Source organism: Colossoma macropomum, unplaced genomic scaffold, assembly GCF_904425465.1.
Source record: "Colossoma macropomum unplaced genomic scaffold, Colossoma_macropomum, whole genome shotgun sequence".
Classification (NCBI taxonomy): domain Eukaryota; kingdom Metazoa; phylum Chordata; class Actinopteri; order Characiformes; family Serrasalmidae; genus Colossoma; species Colossoma macropomum.
The window spans coordinates 15,649,956-15,660,895 of record NW_023494807.1 but is presented as its reverse complement, the minus strand read 5'-3'; positions in this window follow the sequence as shown (position 1 = coordinate 15,660,895).

Sequence of the window (10,940 nt, the reverse complement as noted above, 5' to 3'; positions counted from 1 at the left end):
AATGCTACCAGCATAGTGGTGTGGATGAAAGTTTCACAGATTCCTTCTTTTTCACTGTGTTGCTCTAGTCTTTAAAGTTCAATAAGGTTTCATAAGAACAGCCTTAGTAAGACTTGTGTCTTCTGGTGTCTGCCTCATTCTGTGTTGGTAGAATTTTACAGTTGCATATTGCCAAAATGCATTCACAAAATTTAGCAACTACTAATTGTTTTTAATTTGTTTTTATCCTAATTTGTTCATGTCCAACTCGACCTGTTAATTAGGTCTCCCATCACGCAATGCTACCAAAGCGAGGAGGGTAAAGGCCACTATAGGCCTTCTTTGTAGCACATGAAGTCAGCCAGTTAGAACCATCATTAATGCAACGTCACTCAATGTGCTTGAATGAGAACAATAACTGTAAATTCTGTTATATCAGCTAATATTGGCTAGCACTGCACTGAGTAGTGGTTGGAGAGGTAGGTACATGCTGTCCATCCATGAAGAGATGGCCAGGGATAGCTCTCTCTGGGTGGGTGACAATAACGACAATGTTTAGATGGCTGTGCCACTCATTTAGGTGGATGCAGTTGCTTTTATTACAAGCGTGTTTTGAGCCACTGTTCTTTTATAAGTACAGAGAAGTGCAGCATAATGATTGTCCACGGTAATCAATATCACAATCCAAATACAGTGGGCAGAGATTAGGTGGAAAAAGTAGCACTCCTTTAAGGAACCATTAACACTAATATTCTTTTGGGAAAGAGGGTCCAGGTTTGATTTGGATGAGCTTAGCCCAGTATACAGAGAATCTTTGGCCTTTACTTTTAGAGTGGCATCAAGTTTAGCCCAAAAGCCCTGAACGATCAGGTGAAATTTACTATACACACATGTATCCAAAGTGGTGATGTGGGCTAAAAACACTGATACTTCTCTACACGCTAGCGGTTAAACAATATAGCGGTCATGATGTGGAAATGCAGTGCTGTATCAGAAACTTACTATCACTGATAAAAATATGAGTCTTCCTATGAGTTCTTGATAGGACAAAGAAGTAATAATAAAAATGACATGTTGAGCTCACAGAACATCAAGAACTTTGATCGCTTTAATCAGTTTATAGACTGGCATAAAAAGTAAGAGGAAACTTACTATTTACTTATTTGGTTTTACTCAAAAATTCTTTTCTCTCACACTACATTTGCCATTCATACCTGGCCAAGAATAGATATTTACCTACATGATACGGGCAACAATTAAATGGAGTCTGCTTACAGAGACAGTGAAAGGGCAGAGGACAATAAGTGTGTGTACCCCTGGGATCAGTTCACTATGTACAGTGTCTCACCCTAGACATGCTAAAATGAGCATAACGTCACGGAGCTTCTTGATAATCACAGATGTAAATCAAACAAGAGAAAACTGAACTCTGCCCAGAACAATGGATGCAGTTTGGATCATGTTGTCTTATCATTTTTGTGATCTTCAGATTGAAAACTTAAGCTTGATGTTGCTGTTTTCAGGGATGTTTTCACCTTGTTTACTTACTACTTACCGCAGGTTCTTGCAAATCTCTTGCTATCTCTCCTAGATGTTTCTTGATCATCATAGAGTCAGTGTTTCCCCAATTTAGCCCAAGGAGACCTCTGCATAGATTTCAGGCTTTGTTCACACTGCAGGGCCAATCGGATTTGTTTCTTAAATCTGATTTTTAGACGGAGACCCCTTTAACAAGACCAAGGACGGAAAAGGCAAATCCGCTTGTTACGCGGCAACCAAAGCTATTTTGATATATATTCAATTGCTGCACAGTTCCTGTGAGTTGTCTACAATTTCTTTTGCACAGTAATGTCTGTCCCTATCGCTATTACACATCTTTTTGTCTGGTCTCCAACCATGTGAATCCTTTATGATTATCTTCCTCGTAGACATAGATCATGTGCCAGTGACATACTGAATGGAGTTTCGGTTGTACTGGAAAGGGTTTTGGTTGTCGAATGTCACTCAGAGAGATGGATGCATTTTGCATTCACGCTGCTATAACGTGGCTCAAACGTGTCTCAGACCACCTCCTGAAGTTGTTTGAGCGATTGGATTTGTAATTGTTTTAAATGTGTCTTCGGTGCGTTTACACTTGAATTTTTATGTCGCTTAGCCTCCAAATATAATCCTGATACTCAAGACGCATGAAGTGACCAGGTATAAACGAAGTCTGCGTGTCCACATTGCAAGTTTCAAGTGACCTAATCTGATTTGTATGGTCAGACCATAGTTGCATTAGCCACACTGGTTGTCATGGTAACAAAGCGGGCTTGGGGACGTTGACTAGAGTGGTGTGCAGCCTGCAACACTGAGCCACATGTTCATAAATCCAAATTTGAATCAGATTTGAAACCTACAAATGCAGCTTGAATCTGAAAGGAAAAAGACTTTAATGTAGCTTTCAGCCATTCAGACTACAGAAAATCTGTCTTGCTCAAATCAGATGTGGCAAAAAAACTGTACTTGTGCTGCCTGTCTGAACACGTCTGTAGATTTATGTTGTCCTCCGTCTACATGAACAAGATATGCATAAGTAGCTTAAGATTGTTTGGTCGTTACAGCAGAGACAACTGCATGCTCCATATTGCTGAGACTAAAAACTATCAGATAAACATGAGGGCAAAAAACCCATCAGTTACCATACGTTATTAGCCTTGTTAGAAATTTTTAGCAAAACTAGCATTTTAATAGCAGACACCTGGGTAAGTCTACTGATAGCTTCAGAGACGACATTTCAGTTCGCACACATATTTTGGCTACACGGGCGTCTGATATTGTCTAGTTCCATAATGATGCTATTGCTTCCCTGGTGCCATCCTTGCTTTGTACGATTCGTCCTTTGACAAAGTTGCTTGTTTAAAGATTGTCTGTCTGACCTGGAAGTATTCACTCAGTGGTCACTTATGATGCTTATCATATCTACACTACTTCCAAATGTAGTTATAATAGGGGGTTTATCCAGGGCCGTAACTAGAATCAGAATTTTTCTGAAGTCCATTTTGCAGAAAAATGACATACATCTCATAGTGAATAAACTAACTGCCAAATATGAGTATTACACCAACTGTAAGTTTCTCCTTTAGTTTTTTTTATAACAAAATCATTGCTCCTTTTTTCCATCCATAACTGTTATGCACCCTTTCCTGCACCCTTTCTTTTAGATTTATTGAATTAATACTTTATTTATTATTTATATGTTTATTATTTATTTATGTGTTTAGTTTCAGCTGAAAATACATATTGAAACCTACACTGAAACAAGTGATAGTTTCAAATTGATCTCTCTCTCTCTCTCTCTCTCTCTCTCTCTCTCTCTGTCTATCTCTACTTCTCTCTTTTGCATCTCTGTCTTCACTGACTACTGAAAAAGCACACATTAACCATACGCTATAAAAGGCTGTCTGTACCAAACCCCAGCTAATAGGAAAGGCAGCTATTCATACAGTTAATAAAACAAAATACAGCCTAATATACCTGTTGGTTTAATAATGTTAGCTACATGATACCATACTATCAATATGCTGGTTAACAGTGAACGTTCTCATGCCAGTTGTTGTACGCTATGTGCAGGTAACACATAATACAGCTTTAATTTCTCATCTAATCACTAATCTAGCTAACTACAGAGCCTGTAGCCTAAACTGAACAGCTGCTGGAACTAGACTAAAGCATGCTGATTTAGTTAGGAATGTTGTGAGTTGTGAATAATGAATATGTAAATTATGCTCATAAAATCTGATCTTATATTTTACCATGGTGATGTTATATGTTAACTTATAACATGTGTGCTGCATACCTGAATTCTCACGAAATTATTCTGGTACTTAGGACTGTGTAGTGTCTCGTGGAGATGAACAGAGAGGGCAATTAAGTCTAGGGCCGAACCACAGCTGTTCTGAGGTCAGCTGAGAACCTCTCAACTGTTCACTGTGTAGTTTCATCGCTTTTTCCACACTGAATCTTACAAAACCCTTCAGAAACTTCTGAGGACCTCTGTGTCCCAAAGCAAGTCATGAATATGACAGGTACTGATAACGTACAGAAGCAACTGCGGATAACAACAGTGGCTAAGCAGAGATTGGAGGGTTGAGAAAATAATGCAGATTTTGGCAGATCTTGATTGGCCATAATACAGTGACAGCGCTCACAGAAAACAAATCAAATTTCATCATCCCAGAAATGCGGCATAAGAAATATTCTGTCCCCATTTAACTGTGGCTGCACCCCTGAGTAGACTGTGGACTGTAGACTGATAGCTAGTTACGGATTTATCCCCTCTTATGTTGCAGAAACATTTACTCCTCTGGGAAGGCTTTACAAAAGATGTTGGAATATTGTTGTGAGGATTTGATTGCATTCAGCCACAAGAGCATTAGTAAGGGATTGATGTTGGATCATTAGTCCTGGATCACAAACACATTCTAACACATCCCATATATATTGGATGGTGCCCCATCACTCCATAAAACACAGTTACACTGCTCCACAGCCCAGTCCCGATACTTGTGCTTTCTCTTATTTGTGGCTTTATTGACTGAGGTAATTATTCACTGCTAATAGAATTAGGATTTAGACTTTAGACTAACCTTTATTTTCATATGCCATCTATGTAACATAGACTAGTATCAAACCTTTTTCTTCTATTTCAGTTGTTCTCAGGTACAACAGGCTCAAGGAAGTAAGTGAATATTTTTTATATGCTGGAAAGTGAGAAAATATTTTAAAATAGCTGCTAAATGTATTAAGAAAAAAGATTTTAGGGTCAGTTTCATGGACATGGATTAAGTCTGGCCTTGGACTGAATTACTTACCATTTTCAAGCAGCCCAAGGATTGGGCTTTAACTAGTTCTGGCAAGCTGGCCCTCAGTTACTGAAATATTAAAACTAACTGTCAAATCTTGTGTGTCCTTAGCTAATTCTCTGTTTCATCCACAGACTGTGATATTACGTCCATTACGTCGCCTTCAGCTTCAAACTTGTACATAAAATGGACGAGTTTTCCTGGAGCCACGAACTACTTCATGGACTTAAGGGTCGTGAATTCGACCACTGTGACCCCCGTCGTGTTGCAATTCACAGCAGCCACGAAGGAGAAACTGGTGCAGGGGTTACGGCCTGGAAGCCTGTACCAAGTCACGCTTAAAGTCTACCAGTTTTACTATGTGATGTGTATCAGCTCCACTCTAGCGCAGACAGGTAGGCGACTTCTTCAGGATCAAACCAGCTGGATAGACCAATCAACCTGGTATGACCTTGGCCAAAAACACGTAGTCTTTAATCCTGCCCTCTTTCCCTCTTTCTTTCTTTTTCAGTGCCCGCAGCCTCACAGATAATGTTTGCCGAGGCCATTTCGAGCACATCGATAACATTTCAGTGGTCCAGCGTCGCGGGAGCCGACAGTTAAATGCTGGTGGTGGAGGGAGCGTTTCACACCGAGTCCCACAAACTCACCTTCAAAATGCTCAGTGGGGGCGTTACTGGACTTCAGCCGGCCAAAACCTACTACTGCTACATCTACTCCTCCAACGCCGCCGGGCTGGGCGCCAAGAGCTCTGTAAAAACAGTTAACACATGTAAGTCTTTCACAGTGCCTTTAAACAGACAGTCCACTGTTTTCAGAGCTTATTGATCTTTATTGATCTGATCTTGTTTTTGTGTTTTCAGGACCAGAAAGACAGTGCAGGAGAGAACCACTCCAAAGATCAAGAATATCTTTCCTACTCTTCCTATATTATGACTAGCTCATATTTACACTATATACCAGAGACTGAAGGAGAAGTTTAACAAAGACCAAAATTACCCATTTATGTTAGCATGGAACAACTGCTGGCCTATAAGCCATTTTTCCAAAATATGAAAGTGTACTTAGGTGTTATGTCAAACTTGTTCTTGGAGCTCATGCATTGAGGTTGTTTGCCTACATTTACTTTTCTTATGATTCAAGTGCAAATCAAGATTATATGTCAAAAACTGTATATCTTCATTTTTGTCAGTACCGCTCTGTGTAGCTCAAGTGGCATGAAATACATACACTGAATTGCCGGCAATGAAGTTAATTCCTGTTCATTTACATGGCAGATTTGAAAGAAAATACTGTAGGAATTCCCCCAAAGTAGAAAGCCTTCAAAGGAGCATCACTGTGTCTTGGCTATAAGGTAGAAAGCCTGGCTGCTGGGAAAGCAGGACAGAACAGATGTCAGTACCAAAATACTCCTCAAGAAACATATGTCCTTTTGATGATATGCTAGATAAGATTGTTTAAGGTTTATGTATGCTGGTGTCTCATTGCAAAATACATATGACTTAATAAAATAAATAAAATAAAGCTTTTATTGCATGAAAATACAGTGTGATGGTGGTTACTTTACCATTTAGATTGAGTAGTTGTAAGTTCATTGTTTGACTGACTGGACAAATAATGTCCCTGTTCTTGTTTGTCATTAACCCCTTAAAATCTCTGGCTTATTACATACTAATGCTGATTATTCTGATTATTCAGTGACTACAGGGACTTCAAAGCAAACTGGCTGAGCTATTCTTAGTTACAGAAGTATGCATTAAAACTTTGGGCCTGGCAGTGGGTCTGGGCCATTTAAGGGGTAACATTGTCCTAAAAATGCAACCTACATAACAAAATACTCATAAAACACTGTTAAAATGAGCTAATCTTTTTTTAATGAACTCTCATCCTTTACCTTCATTTGTTCATGTAGATTTGTAGTCCAGAATACATGAAAAAAGTGCCTCCATATATGAGTGTTTCTTTAACTACAGACGCTTAGAATTTGAAGCAGGACACTTTAGGATATATGTTCACATTTTTAGTACAACGCATGGTGAGAGTTTATTAGTGTTTTAACATTAGTGTTATATTATTATATGTTATATAATATTAGTGTTTATGGTGAGTTTATTAGTGTTTTAACACTTTTTTCTGTATATATATCCGGCCTTCATTTATACGCACTGATAAAATGACATAAAATAAAGCCAAACACACCTACTTTCAGCTCAAACATGAGCCAAAGACCACACGGCCAAAAGTGTGGCTGTGTCCGTGGATTTGAGCACAATAAATATAATCTTTTCATATTAATTTTTTTGCATGTCCATACAACTAAAACTGTCTGGAGAAGCACCCATAAACACCCTCATTTGGGTCAAGAATAGCCTAAGTTAAACTAACTAACATGAGGCTAGTAGCTCAGTTTGCATACTTCTCCCTAATCGGATATGTTAGTTGAGAAGAGCACAACAGCTTAAATTGCATTCTTCTCCATCATCTGATATACTGTATATTTGCTGTTAAAAGAAATTAAGGTCATATTGTACTACTGACATGAACATCACTAAACGACATGCTGCTTAGGGTGAATTTCATAAATAGTTTAAATAATTGGAAAAACGATTAATGCAGTTTTCATTTTTGAACAAGTAACATTACATTATATTTTTAAAACTACTGGTCATTTAATATTTCTGTAACTTGCTTTAGGCCTGGAGAGAAGTGGGTTTAAAATCAATGTTTCATTGCCCAAAATGCATACAGATGCCACTTGACACCTGACAAGGAAGATGTATGACATTAACCCTGACAAGTAACAAAAGAAAACAGCAATACATCATATAGCTCAGAGACAAAGCTATGCGGAAGAGGAGAAATCAGAAAAAAGGACAGAGGAAAAGAAACTGTAGGTGTGGCTTGAGTTCATTGTTAGAAATGTGCCATTTTCTTCACATATATAACATGCAAGAAGATATTACATTTACACTTATATAACACTAATTGTTTATATTTAGATGCATCCCTGGTTGACCAAAGTATTTGGCTGTAGAGAAATGCCCTGACATGCCCTAGTATGAAACCTGTGCAGTGGGCCCTCGTGTGAGCACACTGTTTAAACGAGTGGCGAAACCGTCTAAACGTCGACTTTATCGTCGGTTCAATTTCTGGCTATTATTCACATCCTAATAGAGCTATTCTTGCCATCTCTCCATGTGTGGGCAACATGGACCTACCTCTCCAACCATCACTCAATGCAGTTCTAGCCAACATTAGCTGACCCAACAGTATTGGCAGTTACCGTTCTCCTTCAAGCACACTGAGCAGACCAGTGACATTGCATTAACGATGGTTGATGTCAGGGCTTCTTCTCTATATGCTAGCAGTTGCCTATATGATACTAGCAACAATTAAATGGCGTCTGCTTACAGAGACAGTGAAAGGGCAGAGGACAATAAGTGTGTGTACCCCTGGGATCAGTTCACTATGTACAGTGTCTCACCCTAGACATGCTAAAATGAGCATAACGTCATGGAGCTTCTTGATAATCACAGATGTAAATCAAACAAGAGAAAACTGAACTCTGCCCAGAACAATGGATGCAGTTTGGATCATGTTGTCTTATCATTTTTGTGATCTTTAGATTGAAAACTTAAACTTGATGTTGCTGTTTTCAGGGATGTTTTCACCTTGTTCATTTACCACCTCATTACAGATTCTTGAAAATTTCCAAGTAAGGTATAACTGACCTCAGTTAGAGCTTGCATGGTGTTTTCTAGTATTTCTGTGATCTCACCCAGCTGTTTCTTGATTGTCATAGTCAGTGTTTTCCCAATTTAGTCCCAGGAGACCTCAGCATAGATTTCAGGCTTTGTTAACACTGCAGGGCCAATCGGATTTGTTTCTTAAATCTGATTTTTAGACGGAGACCCCTTTTACACCTAGTCATTTTGTGTGACTAGGATCTGGATTTTATCCTGAGAAGATTTTAGTCACATGCTTTTACACACTGGTTAGTCGGATTGAAATTTGATTGCTGTAATGGATGGAACATGCAAATCTGCTTGTTATGCGGCAACCAAAGCTGTTTAGATATTTATTCGAATGCTCCACAGTTCCTGCGAGGGCTCTGCAGTTTTGCTATTACAGATCTTTTTGTCTGGTCTTCAACCATGTGAATCCTCCATGATTATCTTCCTTGTAGACATGGATCACCCGCCCAGTGACATACTGTATGGGGAGGAGTTTCGGTTGTACTGGGAAGGGTGTTTCGTTGTACTGGGAAGAATTTTGGTTGTACTGGGAGGGGTTTCGGGGGGCCGAATATGTCTCAGAGAGATGGATGCATTTTGCACTTACACTGCAATAACGTGGTTCAAATGTGTCTCAGACCACTTCAGTTTTAAATGTGTCTTCGGTGCGTTTACAGTTGCTTTTTTATGTGGCTTGGCCTTATCCACATATACTCAGGTGTAAACGAAGTCTGTGTGTCCACATTGTAAGTTTCAAGTGACCAAATCTGAATTGTGTGGCCAGACCGTAGTCGCATTAGCCACACTGGTTGTCATGGTTACAAAGCGGGCTTGGGGTCGTTGACTAGAGAGGTGTGCGGCCTGCAACACTGAGCCACATTTTCATAAATCCAAATTTGAATCTGATTTGAAACCACCTACAAATGTAGCTTGAATCTGAAAGGAAAAAGACTTTAATGTAGCTTTCAGCCATTCAGACTATGGAAAATCTGTCTTGCTCAAATCAGATATGGCAAAAAAAGGGCATTTGTGCTGCCTGTGATGGAATAAAATGAAACTTTCGAACATAATAATCAAACATGATGATTAAAGAGAACATCATTAATAAAAGGTATATACATAGAACATTGGAAAGTATGCATAAGACAGCAAAACCCCTGAGACTTTGTCTGTGTATTGGAAAATACCAGAACTTTTCTAAGCAGCAGAGGCCTTCAAGTGAACCCTTTGAACCTTAAGCCATAAGGAGGTCAATGTATAAACAGGTGTTTGATAAGCACCAAGCACCCGTGCTGGGTACAAAAGATGCAGCTGTCCCTTTTTACTTAATTACATACAAAAGAGACAACTTGACCTTTTTAATGGGTCTAATTTAATTGTGTCCAAAAAAAAAAGTGATAAATCTTTGTTTTTTTGATGGGTGAAACAGGTTATGACACATCAAGAGAAAGAGAAGGGATCACCTCATCTCTGTAAAGTGTATAAAAACATGGAACTCTGAACATTGTGTTTGCATTTGGGTCTGGAACCAATGCCCAGGCTGAATGCACTTTGCTAGAGCCTGTAATAAATATTGAAGCCTTTTTCTCCAACTGAACCCAGCATCTTAAGTCTTCTTTGAAAACTTGAGATAGAATACTTGTGACATGTAAGTGACCTATAAGACTTATAGATAAAGTAGTTTGTTTAATAAATAGTCTGACATGGGTGGTTGGTCTCACTTTTACGCCATGACAAGGGCCATAGATTCATTTTGTCCCCCGTCTACATGAACAAGACATACTGAAGTACAACACTGCATGGTTGTTACAGCAGAAAAGTGTTTCCCATTTCTGAGACTGAAAACTGTCATATTCACTGGAAACATCTGAGCTGAAATGATGAACACTGAAACAAGTGCAAAAAACCCATCAGTTACCATACATTATTAGCCATGTGAGTATGTTTTAGCAAAACTGGCCATTCAATCCTACCCACCTGAGTAAATATACTAATGGCTTCAGAGATGACATTTCAGTTCACACGTTTTGGGTCCACGGACGTCTGATATTCTCTAATTACATAATGTTGCTATTGCTTCCCCGGTGCCTTTCCTGCTTGGTACTGTTCATCCTTTGACAAAGTTACTTGTTTAAAGATTGTCTGTCTGACCTGGAAGTATTCACTCAGTGGTCACTTATGATGCTTATCACATCCACACTATGTCCAAAGGTTTGTAGACACCTGCTCATCCAACCTTTCACCCAAAATAATACTCCTCTGAGAAGGCTTTACACTAGATGTTGAATTATTGCTGAATTCACTAATTACAAGAGATGTCTGGATACTTTTGGAAATATAATGTACCCACCTATTTCTTCATCTGCACCTGAGCTCCATCTTT